This window comes from Mya arenaria, chromosome 9, assembly GCF_026914265.1.
Source record: "Mya arenaria isolate MELC-2E11 chromosome 9, ASM2691426v1".
Taxonomy (NCBI): domain Eukaryota; kingdom Metazoa; phylum Mollusca; class Bivalvia; order Myida; family Myidae; genus Mya; species Mya arenaria.
Genome location: NC_069130.1, coordinates 14097448 through 14108312, shown reverse-complemented (window position 1 = coordinate 14108312; position 10865 = coordinate 14097448). Strand labels below are relative to the sequence as shown.

At 34.7% G+C, this 10865-nt stretch overlaps 1 pseudogene; it reads left to right on the top strand.

Moving 5' to 3' along the window:
• Nucleotides 1-1784: 1784 nt before the first annotated feature.
• On the top strand, nt 1785-10574 carry LOC128202986 (heat shock 70 kDa protein 12A-like; annotated as a pseudogene).
• The last annotated feature ends 291 nt before the right edge of the window (nt 10575-10865 follow it).

Below are 10865 nucleotides of genomic sequence, written 5' to 3'. Positions count from 1 at the left end.
ATTGGTGATTACTTTGAAGAACATACAGTCGTCAGGAAAAAGCGTCGTATTTGGGGATTGTAACATCATTAGGGTCATTAATGTAGGCTTCAAGTAGCAATGGTCAAAGAACTGTTTTTTGTGATACGCCAGAGAAAACACTCAATTTACTCGTAATTTTGTTTCATTAAAAAGAACATTCATTTTTCATTTAGAATATTATACGGTATTTTTAAATGAATGTGGTATGTGTGTAAACGTCATATACCGAACATACATACAATGGTCAGCATATGTATTTTCATCAGTGTTTAAATATTAATTTAAACAAACCGAAACGAAGTAATCGGATTGTTTTCCTGGTGATATGGCTTCAGGAAATGATGGAGAGGGTATGTACGAAAGTGATCAGATGAGTAGTGGGGATAATGGGGTTGTTAAAAAGAAATTTGTATTTGACAAGTCAAAACATGTAAACTAGAAAATGCTTAAATGAATAATGCAAAAGTGCATTAGAAGATGCTTAAAGGATCTATTGTTAACAACGCATGCTCCCTTACATCCAGTGATTTTGTAGAATATTTCAGTTTTTCCAACATGATGAAGACATATTGTATTTCAATGAAATATATGTAGGAGGAGAATTAAATGTTATGCTTTAGGACCTTAATGTACCTTTCACTATTGAGGCTATTAGAAAGACTAGTACTAAATTAAATAATGGTAAATTAGGTGGCCCTGACTTTTTTTGTCAAGTATAGTTCAAACAATGATGTATTTAGTAACGCTTTATGTAAATTGTTTAACAAATTATTTGACATTGGTTATTTCCCTGAAAAGTTGTCTGAAGGGTTCATTGTGCCTTTACATAAAAAAGGAGATGTCAATGTTGCAAGTAATTATAGAGGTATAACATTATTGAGTTCCCTTGGAAAGTTATTCACAAAAAGTTTGAATGATAAACTTTCTGATTGGAAATTATTAAGTTTATATTGAGGCTCAGGCTGGTTTAAGCAAAATATTGGAACTATTGATAATTTGATTGTCTTACATGGTATTATAAACTAATTCACAAATACAATAAAATAAGTTATTTACTGCATTTGTGGACTTTACCAAGGCATTCGATTATGGTGTATGGTATGAACTCATTAAACTTTGTGTAAGAAGTAAAATGTTGAACAGTATATGTTCAATGTCTAGAGAAAAATATGACAATGTTTTAAGTGATAGTTTTATATGTTTGTTAGGTGTAGTTTTACTTTAAAAAACAACTCCATCAACAACAACAACAGATTTAAATTACAACATTAGCTATAAAACGAGGTGATAGGTCTACGCTGATGACCTCTCATTGTACGGCTGTATAACACAAAGATTGCAAGAGGCTGTTTGAAGGTTTTAAATGGAACGTCACAGCAATATAGTTCGTTTTAAACTAATTAAAGAGGTGGTCTACTTGCTCGTTTTACTCATGTAATTGCAATACATATTGAACGCTAAATGGTCAAATACATCAGGTTCAATCATTTACAACGTAAAAATTTATTATTATTAAACTATTAATTGGTTGAAACTTTCTTGAAATTTATATTTAAACGTTATATTGTGTATTTCATTGTTGTTTTTTTTATCGAAGTCACAAAACATTAACAAAGTCATTTTCTTATTTAACAAACTTATAACAAATTACCCTTTTGCACATCTCAATTCAATAGATATAAATAACTTTTCACGGAACAGGAAGTAAATTACTTGATGCCAAATTTCAACAAATAATAGATTACAAAGCTCGCGATATTAGGTAATGCTACCATTTTGACTAGTGGATCTTTGAAGGTAATTAATTTATTTACGTTTTTATTCTTTAATTTTGTTGCCAAAAATATAGATAGTTGTTTATTAACGTCTTATTGAATTAATAGTTAACTGAAAATGAGACTTTTATGACCGCTATATCGAAATTTAAGTCATGAACATTTGTTAAATATTTGAACAACAATGAATTGGTTTAGTTCTTTTTAAATCTTTAAAGTCTGATTTATTTCTAAAGTACATGTCAATAAAATATTGTACAATCGGTCACAATAACCGACACACTTAAACCAGATTTTACCTCAAATGTGAATGTATGAAGGTTTCAATGTGTGGCTGCATATGTCCTTGTCTTAAATGTTATACTTACAGCAATCGATAAATATAGCATTACAATCTGAATGGCGCAGCCGGAGAAAATGCAAGGAGCGTTTCTAGCTCGATTATTCGAAGAAAAGGAAGAGCTATACTACTCACCAAGCGTCGGCATATGCGTCACACCTTGATTAAGGTTTTGCATGTAAGCATCTTTAGGTCATCATCTCAGCAAATGCGTCATTTATTGCATTGAAACTTTAGATATGTATTCCCAACTATCAAACCTACTTCATTAATAAAGTAAGGTAATACTAATTTGAATATAATGCAAATTATGGGCCTTTGACATTTAAATTCTGATTTTGCACGTAAGCGTACAAATTATGGCCCTTTTTATTTGACTTTAAAATTCTGGTTAAGGTTATGACTGTGGCGAGACTTTACACAGCGGTACTCAACCATCCAACCTACTTGTGTAACAAGTGAGATAACTCTATTTTGCAAATACTGAAAATTTTGACCCTTTATTTTTCGACTTAGAATTTCTGGTTAAGGTTTTGCATGTAACCACATTTAAGTCAATATCTCAGCAAATACAACATGTATTGCATTGAAACCTAAGACATGTATTTCCAACTATCCAACATACTTAATCAATTAAGGCAGATCACTCTATCATGCTTATAATGCAAATACTTGCCCTTTATTATTCAAAATAGAATTTCTGGTTAAAGTTTTGCATGTTAGCACACAAAGGTTAAAATCACAGCAACTACTTATACATCGGTATTCAACCATCTAACCTACTTGAAAAACCAAGTTAAATTACTGTGTTTTGCAAATAATGGCCCTTAAATATCCGTCTTAGAAATTCTGGTTAAGGTTTTGCATGTAACCACACTTAAGTCAATATCTCAGCAAATACATCATGTATTGCATTAAAACTTTATACATGTGCTCCCAGCCATTCACCTTTCTTCATTGATCAAGTTAGACATCTCTATCTTGCATATGATATACATTTTGCCCCTTAATTATTCTACTTAGCAATAGTGGTTAAGGTTTTGCATGTAAGCACATGTAAGTCAATAACTTTAAACAATCAAGTATGATTACTCTATCGTGCATATAATACAAATTTTGCCCCTTTATAAATTGACTTTCTGGATAAGGATTTGCATTTAATCTTGTTTTACAGTGATCCATGCATGTTTCATTAAAACTTTGCAATTCTTATCTTTTAAGCGGCGAAATAGTCGAGCACGCTGTCTCTTCGACAGCCCTTGTTTAAATGTTGCGCCTTTATTTATTTATTTTTTTATCGAAAACAAAAAAATCCCCATCTGTTAGAAAACATAGTTACAAGTAAATCAGATCATAGTTCAATACAAATTCATAAGAAGTAAAAACAATTAACTTGAAATGATGATTGTGTTGAAGTTTTCAGTGTTTTTTTTCAAGTGCAAAGAGTTTTAGTGTCTAAAATACAAAAATATTTAAGTATTATCGTTAAAACAGCTGTATGCTGATATTAATCACAGCCACTTCCCAGTAAATTTACAATTTTAAGAAGCCTTGAGAACGTGCCACTAGTGTAGCTCAAACCCACAAACCCATGGTTCACTGTGTGGGAACGGACACCGGATATAGCTCAAAAAGTGATAAATCGATAAGCGTTTGATTTTGACAAATGGACAGCTTTCTATCATTTTTTGTATTTTATGGTGATATATTTAACAAAATCAAAGAGTTTTGAATTACTTGATACTGTGCAATATACGACTATGATGGAAATATGTCTCCTCTTTGGCATAATAGCCCAATTCTCGCCGAAAGTTGCATGATCGCTTACAAATGTTCATTTATGTGGTACGATTCAAACATACAGCAACAAATTGAAAATAAGAATAAACACTGAATCGAGCGATTTCATTGTAATTACATAATCTAGTAATGTGTAAAATATCAATATGATATTTTTTGTTGTTACGGAGATATTCATACCTATTGATGCACTGGCAGTGTACTGGGGATAGATGAAGCAAATAAATAACTGCATTGGGGATAGCTATGAAGTGGACTGAGGATAGTATCGATGTATTTAGAATAACGAGACTGTGATAATGATAACGGCTATTTACCTATACGCTAGCTCGAGGGAAATTGTTCGATGTTGTCCATATCGAGGGATGAGGGCAAAAATATGTTGTTGATTTTTGTATATGTATGTACTTAAAACTGTTTCATTCATACATATTAGTTAACCATGATGTGTTTTTCACAAGCATCAATATCTAAATATTTGAAATACGCCGGTAATCCGATTTATTGAGCAACACAAAACATATGGCCGTATAATTTATGTGGTGTTTGCTATTCATATACAGTCAAACTATGTCGACGTCGGATAAGTCGACTTTCCGGTTATGTTGACTTTTTTTCCGGTCCCGAATTTATTCCTTCTTATTCTGTATAAAATAAATCTGTTTGTGTCGATTTTTTATGTCGACTTTTTCGCTATGTCGACCTCGTTTTTCAGTCCCAGTGGTCTAATTGCACATATTGCCTATGTTCTTTATGTCGAACTTTAGATCGAGACGTAGGTGTGAAAATATTCATGACGGTTTGCGGCATGTCGCACAATACCGTGCGTGTCAATATAACAAACTGTCATAATTGGGGGATACAAAAATGTAATTGGTAAGTGCGAATAATTAAAGTTGTTTGTTTATGTATTTAATTAAAGAGACATTTATTTCTCAAGCATTTTGGAATTGTATAAAAAATGAACATTTTATTGATAAGACATGAATCCCGAATGGGAACAAAATACAAACTTCTGAAAATGTAAAATGTGAGTTCCACTGCTCTGGTCGACCAATTCAGAGAAGGACCCGGAATAAAATCTTACAATGTACAAATGTATGCAATTGTGGTTTTATTAGATCCATAAACTTAAAAAAATTGACACAAATATTTTTTTCCTTTGTTTCACTTTATTTTTCTATAATAGGTTTGCTGTTTTCACGACGAAAATATTTAACAAGACCGTTCAATTGTGGATGTACAATCCAACTCAAACGTGTAGGGATTGGTGATATTTTTTGTAATTCGGATGAGTCGACTTTTTGTTATCTCGACTTTTTTCACTAGGTCCCGAAAAAGTCGACATAACGAGGTTCGACTGTATATAGTATTGCTTTGTAAATCAAGTAGGTACGTTTTTGCACACAGAAAGTCACCAGTAGGGAATGAGAAATTGTGTTCAAATTTGGAACACGTAAAGCTTTTTTCTAAGTTTGGGTCGATGTTGGTATTACTTAGAACATAAAAATGGTCTCTCCTCGTTCACTTCAGTGAGAAAGAATGTATTGTGACTAACCGTGATATTTACGCAGCTTGCATATATACGTTCATTTAGGAGAGCATGGATCAAAGTCATTGTTAACATAAGTTTGCTCAATAATTTCACTTTTTGCAGATTATTTGAAAGTTTAAAATAGACATATATTACATGAATAGTGTATATTAACAGTGTTACTTTCAATTTTTGTCACTTTTACATGTTATCACAAGGACACACATTTCTCAACTTTGAAACTATCCCCAGTACATAATAATGCTATCCCCAGTACAGTACTGTGAACATTTCTAAGGGCATATCTTCAACAGTTTAAAAGCTACATTGTCATTTCTTTCAATAAAACAAGTTGACCTTAAGCTTGTGAAATCATTCAATTCAGAAATTTTATTAATTCGATATATTTCCTTAATATAACAATACTTGTCGAAATTCTGTAAGTTTTGAGGTGATCATCTCAGATTTGAAGAAATATTATACAAGGTATGCAAAATCGTAAGCACTTTAAAGTATACCATAGGCCGAATTTAGCATTCAGCTATTAGTTCAAACACTTGCTTCATTTGTGGATACGGTATGTATGCGTTAACACAGCAAGATTTTACCTCTGGTAAAGAAAAACAACTGCATAATTGTCTGTTTACTTATCACTTTTTGAGCTATATCCGATGTCCGTTCCCACACAGTGTGGTTGGGAGGCAGAAACTACGAACTCACTCTCAATCTTACATGTCTGTCTTATTTTCGAGCAGCGTATTGTTTTATCAACCATGGCAAGCAATGCTCAAAGCCAGGCACTGTCGGTTGCGGCTTTCGACTTCGGAACCACATACAGCGGCTATGCGTTCTCATTCCGAGACGACCCCAACAAGATTCAGACAAACCAGAACTGGCTAGCAATGGGCGGGGCCTCAAGGCTGGTTTCACTGAAAACACCTACATCTGTCCTTCTGAACCCTAAGGGAGAGTTTGACAAGTTTGGTTTCGAGGCTGAAGACAAGTACGCAACACTAGCTGAAGATGATGAGAACCACGGCTGGAGGCTTTTTCGGAGGTTTAAGATGGTTCTACATAGTAATGAGGTAAGTCATTTATAAAATATATTCAACTTGATGAACGTATTAAGTGAAGTAGCCAAACACAAATCAGCGAAGAAAACAAGTAGCCATGTAGCCAAACAAAATAAGCCGAGTAGCCAAGTAGGCATACACAAATTAGCCGGATAGCCAAGTAGCCAAACACAAATAAGCCAAGTCGCCAAACACATATTAGCCAAGTCGCCAAAAACATATTAGCCAAGTCGCCAAACACAAATAAGCCAAGTCGCCAAACACAAATAAGCCAAGTCGCCAAACACAAATTAGCCTAGTCGCCAAAAACATATTGGCCAAGTCGCCAAACACAAATAAGCCAAGTCGCCAAACACATATTAGCCAAGTCGCCAAAAACATATTAGCCAAGTCGCCAAAAACATATTAGCCAAGTCGCCAAACACAAATAAGCCAAGTCGCCAAACACAAATTAGCCAAGTCGCCAAACACAAACTAGCCAAGTCGCCAAACACAAATAAGCCAAGTCGCCAAACACAAATAAGCCAAGTCGCCAAACAGAAATTAACATATTCGCCAAACACAAATTAGACAAGTCGCCAAACATAAATTAGCCAAGTCGCCAAACAGAAATTAAACTATTCGCCAAACACAAATTAGTCAAATTAGCCAAGCAACCAAACTTAAATTAAACGATGCTTTTTAGAGGAACAAGGTTCAAAGTCTTACAAATATTAAACGAGAAATACACTCATAAGGTCTAGCAGCTGCAAACACAGATAACATTGATTTAAATATATCCTTATTAATACATGTTAAACTGGACACCGCCTTCGACTGTGGCGGAATAAAAACACGTTTATGAGTACTTAACGTTGCATATATCCTGATATTTATTAATAAGAGCAAATGAAATACGGGAGCGTAACTAAAACCATCACCAAATTGAAAGCAATAATGTGTTGTTGTGTTTCAAACATAAAAGTTAACTTCAGCAATTGACGAAAGACGTTACGGTAGAGGATTTTAGTGGAAACCAGATGACGGCTTTCCCGCTGTTTGTCATGTCGATCAAGTACCTGAGAGAACATCTTCTTAAGGCGGTTACTACGCAAAAGATAGGAGTCAAGGAGACTGACATATTGTACGTGTTGACCGTTCCGGCTATCTGGGATGACAATGCCAAGAGATTTATGAGGGACGCGGCTATAGAAGTAAGACGTTTTTGTTGCATTGTTTACAGCATTGAGAGTTTATTGGCATGAGAATGATCTTTCCGACGATGTATATCATTGACTGAGGTCCATTTACATCCGTGAGCTCCCTAGACTGTAGTTATCGATACATGTAGTAATTGTTATAATTTTCACATTAAACCGAACACCCCGATGTGATAATTGATATTTCTCATATTATACCGAACGCTTTGCATTCTTAAAGTAACATTTTTCATTTAGGCTATACTAGTACAGACATGTTTGATAGTATTAAAGGTCAAACTTTCATGTAACTAGGAATTAATATTTTCATGAGGAAGGCTTCCAGGTGATTTTAATATAAAGAAGTCATTATCTAAATATAGAACGTCAAAGCAATGCACTCAAATAGACTACCTAAAATAGCTCTGCCGAAAGAAAACTCGTTTTATAATATATATATTCTTTATGTATTCCTTAGATTAATATTCATGCAAAAAGCTACAGAAACAAGCTCAGCAGCAAAAAGTTTAAACATAAACCCGGTTTAGTGGCACTGGGCAAACGCCAAAGACATTGAACACAAAATCACAAACAACAAACATAGAAGAACAGCACAAAACTCCACAAACAGCACAGTGCATACATATTATATATAAAAGATAGGTATGTTTATCAAGAATTGTTAGGTACCGCCTTGGAACGGTCAGTTTACCTAAACAAGTTCATAAGCTTTTAAAGCATAAACGTTCATTATTTAAACTGATACATGGACAAGTATCTGTGAATAGTTTGTGTATCGAGGTACTTACATTGAATTTGAATTCATTTGTTTTTAAGGCTGGTGTAGACCCGAACCGCCTTAAGCTGGCCTTGGAGCCGGAGTGTGCCTCGATCTGGTGTGAGACATTGGGTATGGACGTCAAAGGCGCTGTAGCCATTCAAGGATCACAGTTCATGGTAGTCGATCTTGGAGGTTAGGGATCATTAAATATTCTACTGAAAAAACAGCAACAAATTATTACAATGAGTGTTCAATCTGTCACTTTTAGTTTTTCTAGGTTATTGTTACAATTTACTTATTTGTTCAATTACAATAGAGTCAAGATTGCTTTTTTATTTAGTTCGGACAGGAAATGTTTACTTTAAATACATTAAACAAAAACGATTTACCATTGTTCAGGCGGCACCGCAGATATATCTGTCCATGAGAGAAAACCAGATGGAACCCTGAAGGAAATCCACAAAGCCAGTGGGGGCCCGTGGGGAGGCATCTATGTGGATGAAAATTACATGAAAATGTTGAATAAACTTTTTGGGGAAACAGCTCTCACTGACCTCCGAAATACTGAAATGAATGATTATTTCGACGTCACTCGGGAATTTGAACATAAGAAACGGTCATTTGACACTGACAAAACAAAGCAGATAATTGTTCGTATTTCTGCCTCGCTGAGAGATCTTGCAGAAAAGAATTCTTCCAAATCTTTAGAGGAACGAATTTCGTCCTTAAAAGTGCGGGAAAATGCCATCACCACGAGAGGCAAAGACAAGCTGAAGATTGATACAACAGTTGTCCAATCATGGTTTAAAAGACCAATCGATCTGCTGATCCAGCACCTGAAGTCTCTTTTAGCTGAACCAAAGATAAAAAGCGTGCAAACCGTTATTCTGGTGGGCGGTTTCGGTGAAAGTCCGTACGTTCAGGAGAGAATCAGGAGTGAATTAGCCGGCGTGAGACTGATCGTTCCTCCAGACGCAGGCCTCGCCGTGTTGAAAGGCGCCGTAGGTTTGGACACAACCCCGCTATTATCTCCTCTAGGATCATGAAATACACGTATGGGACAGGTGTGTTTGACTGGTTTGATGAACATAAACACCCAAAGGAGAAGAAGGTTTGGATTGATGGAGAGTGGTCGGTGGATGATTGTTTCGATGTGAACGTGCGAGTGAACGACGAGGTGATAGTGGACCAACAGGTGACCATGGCGAGTGTTCCTACTAGTGAAATATCCCTCACATCTGTCTACAGAACAACACAGGAGGACCCCGAGTACACAACAGACCCCGGATGTGAACTACTAGGGACAATTGAGCTTGAAAACAGCACCGAGGTTCCGTTTGAGTTTCAGGATATAGTGACTACGTTTATATTCGGCGATACAGAACTTCTCGTCAAAAAGAAGAACATAGCCACTGGAAAAGAAGCCTATATGGTTTTTGAGCGCTTCAAATAAAGCCTTTTATTATTTTTCGAAATAACTATTATTATCTTCATACAATCTCTCAAAAACACCAAAACACATAAACTACAATTGGAATTACATATAAGTGTTTGTTGATGCGTTAAGTTTTAGAGGAATGGAATTTTGATTATCAAAGCCTTCATCTTGAAAGGCGAGGAATTTTGATTACAAATGCGTTCATCTTCAGTGGAATGGAATATTCATTGTAAATGCGATCATCGTTGGAAGAAAGGATTTTAATCTTTGATGTGTTTATCATTAGAAGAATAGAAATTTAATTCTAAATACGTTTTAGTCTTGCATCTAACATAATTTTGATTATAAATATGTTTTAACCCTTACTTCAATAGAATTGTTATAATAAGGGCTTTACCCTTGAGATGAACGGAGTTCTGATTAAAAATAGATTAGTCTTGAGAGCAAAGAAGTTTGATTATAAATGGATTAGTCTTCAGAGCAAAGGAAGTTTGATTATAAATGCTTTGAAATATGAGAAGAAGTGAGTTTTGATAGTAAAGCGTTTTTCTCGAGTGAAATGGAAGTAAGATATTACGTCTTTAGAGGAATTATAAAGGCGTTTATGTTCAAAGTAATGGAAGATAAATTATAAATAAATTTATAGGAATTAAAATGCGTGTATCCTAAAGCTTATTGTGAAGACCTTTTGTATAAGGATTTCTCAGGGGTAAGAGTTTTCACATCGCAAAGCTTATTGTGAATACTTTTTTATAAGGATTTCTCGGGGGTAAGAGTTTTCAAAACGCAAAGCTTGTGGTGAAAACCTCGAGTATTATGATTTTCGGAAGTTAGAGTTTTCACATCGCAAAGCTTGTGGTGAAATTGCTTCATTTAAGAAAACCTCAGAGGTAAGAGTGTTCACTCAGAAAGCATGTGGTGAAAT